This window comes from Acomys russatus, chromosome 6 (genome assembly GCF_903995435.1).
Source record: "Acomys russatus chromosome 6, mAcoRus1.1, whole genome shotgun sequence".
Classification (NCBI taxonomy): domain Eukaryota; kingdom Metazoa; phylum Chordata; class Mammalia; order Rodentia; family Muridae; genus Acomys; species Acomys russatus.
The window spans coordinates 5,920,873-5,924,317 of record NC_067142.1 but is presented as its reverse complement, the minus strand read 5'-3'; positions in this window follow the sequence as shown (position 1 = coordinate 5,924,317).

Below are 3,445 nucleotides of genomic sequence, written 5' to 3'. Positions count from 1 at the left end.
AGCTCAGAAGAGGTCACACTACAGTACCAAATCACCATGGGAGATGATTGGAGGCCAACACAAGCTTTCAGTTTGTACTGGTTTCTAGACAAAGTGCTTACCTGGAAAGCATGAATTACATTCCTGGAAGCCATGTAGGAAAAAGCCAGGAGTGGGCGCTTGTTATCGTTGAGCTGGGGGTACAGAGACAAGCTAAACCCTGGGATCACTGGACAGCTCTGCTTGCCCACCCAGATTTCAAAGGAAAGATCTGGCCTCAAAAAGCAAGATAGCCCCCAAAGAATGACACCCAGTGGTGTCCTCTCACCTATAAACACACACCACACACACACGCACACGCACATGCACACACACATAGACACACACACACACACACACACGCACGCACAGCTGTCACTGTACTCCAAACTCTTGATCACCCCAAGAGCAAGGAGGCAGGATGCCAAGGCTTTGTGAACATTCAAGTCACAAGAAAACACACATCTCATGAAAAGGCTCTTTTTTCTTTTTTCTTTCCTTTTCTCTTCTTTTCTTCCCTGAAACAGGGTTTCTCTATGTAGCTCTGGCTGTTCTAGACTCACTTCATAGACCAGGCTGTCCTCAAGCTCACAGAGATCCACCTGCCTCTGCCTCCCTAAGTGCTGGGATTATAGGTGTGCACCACTAGCTTCCTACAAAGTAGTGATGCTACAGTCCAGTGTTGGGCACATCAGTAGTCCATTTCTCTTTACTGATGGCTAGAAGTTTTACTCACTGGCATTTAAAATTCTTTTCTGTTAGAGACAATTACCAATAACTATCTAACTCTAAAAACTGTTTTGGACACAGAACGGGATTTCATTTCTTTTGGGTAAGCATCAGGAGTGAGATGGTGGGGTCATGTGGTAAATTATATTCTATTTATGAGAAACCACAAACTATTTTCCAAAGTGTCTACAGGATTTTTTATTGCCTTCAGCAATGATGACAGACTGAGCTGCTCCACATTCTCCTTAGCACTTGTATTGTCAGCCCTTTGTTTGCTCTTATATTACCCATTCTAGTCAATGTTTTCATAATCCTTTCATCTGTTGATGAACACCTAGGCTGTTTCCAATTTCTGGCTACTATGAATAGAACGACAATGCATGTGGATGAGCAGTATCTCTGTAGTGGGGTGTAGAGTCCTACAGAGTCCTTTGGGCATATGGCCAGGAGTGGTATAATTGGATTGAGGTACATTTATTCCCAGCTCTCCATCTGCTTTCCACCGTGGCTGAACAAACTTGCAGTCCCAGCAGCAATGAGTAAATGTTTCCCCTTTCCCACTCCTCGACAATATGACCTGTCATTTATTTCATTGATCTTGACTACTCTGACTGGGGTAAGATGAAATCTCAAAGTAATTTCAATTTGCATCTCCTTGGTTGTTAAGGATTCCCTGGTTGCTAATTAAGTGTTCTCAAGCACTTGTGTTTCAGCATTTAAGAATCCTGTTTAATTCTATATCTTGGTTTTTAACTGGGTTGTTTCCTATATATACAGTTTTTTTGTTTGGTTAGTTGGTTTGGTTGTTGTTGTTGTTTTAGATCTTTATATATTTTAGGTACTACCCTCTATTAGATGTGTAATTGGTGAAGCTCCTTTCCCACTCTGTAGGCTGCCACTTTGTCCAAATGATAGTGTTCTTTGCCATACAGAAGCTTTTAAAGCTTCTGGAAGTCTCATTAATTAATTGCTGCTCTAGTTCCTATGCTATCAGTGTCCTTTCCTGTGACAATGAGTTCAAGTCAGTTCCCCACTTTCTTTTTTATCAGATTCAGGGTGCTGGTCTTATGTTGAGATTATTGATCCATTTGGAGTTGAGTTTTGTACAAGGCAATAGATATGGATTTATTGTCATTCTTCAACATGCAGCCATCAAATGTGATCAGTGCCATTTGTTGAAAATGCTCCTTTTTTCTCAATGTGTGCTTCTGCCTTCTTTGTCAAAAATCAGGTGTTCATTGGTGTGTGGACTTCTGTCTGGGTCTTCAAGTTGATTCCATTGATTGATCAACGTGTCTATTATTATGCCGAAAACATTTTGCTATTACTACAGCTTTGTATAGCTCTTGAAATCTGGGATGGTGATAATTCTAGACGTTCTTTTATTACTCAAGATTGCTTCAGCTCTCCTAATTTTTGTGTTTACAAATGAAGTTGAAGATTGTCCTTTCAATTTCTGTGAAGAATTCTGTTGGAATTTTGATGAGGATTGTATCAAATCCATAGATTGCTTTTGTTAGGATAGCCATTTTCACAATATTACTTGTAGTGACCCATGAGCATGAGAGATCTTTCCATCGTCTGGTGTCTTTTTCAAATTCTTTCTTCAATGTTTTAAAAGCCTTAAATATTTTAATATGCAAGTCTTTAATTTGTTTGGTTAGAGTTATCCCAAGAAATTTTATTATTTGAGAGGGAGTATTGTAAAAAGACCCTATTTTCCTGTTATAATTTGTATATAGAAAGGCTACATATTTTAGGTTTTTTTTATATAGAAATGCTACCGATTTTTGTGCTGTAAGTTTCTATATTTTTTTCCTGAAAATGTTTATCATCTGTAGAAGTTTCCTGGTTGAGTTCTTAAAGTCATTAATGTATAAGATTGTATCACAAAGCAAGTCTCAAGAAATATAAGATAATGGAACTAACCCCTGTATCTTATCAAACCACCACAGTTTAAAGCTGGATTTCAATGACAGCAGAAACAACAGAAAGTCTACAAACTCATGGAAACAGAACAACTCTCTACTGAGTGACCCCTGGGTCAAGGCAGAAATAAAGAAATTAAAGACTTTCTAGAAATCAATGAAAATTAATGTACAATATTACCAAACATATGGGACACAATGAAAGTAGTGCTAAGAGGAAAGCTCACAGCATTAAGAGCCTTCATAAAGAAATTAGAGAGTTCTCACACTAGCAAATGATTGCTCTAGAGAACAAAAAGAAACAAACGCACCCAAGAGGAGTAGATGGCAGGACATAATCAAACTCAGGGCTGAAAATCAATAAAAAAAGAAACAAAGAGAACAATACAAAGAATCAATGAAATGAAGAGCAGGCTCTTTGAAAATAAATCAACAAAATAGATAAACCCTTAGCCAAACTAACTAAAATGGAAAGAGAGAATATCCAAATTGACAAAATCAGAAATGAAAAGGGAGACATAACAACAGACACTGAGGAAATCCAAAGAATCACTAGATCATACTTCAAAAACATGTATTCTATAAAATTGTAAAATATAAAATAAATGAACAATTTTCTTGATAAATACCACTTACAAAGTTAAATCAAGACCAGATAAGCAATTTAATAGGCCTATTTAATAGATCTAAGGAGATGGAAGGGATCATTAAATGTTTCCGAACCTAAAAAAGCCCAGGACCAAATGCTTTTAGCACAGGATTCTATCATA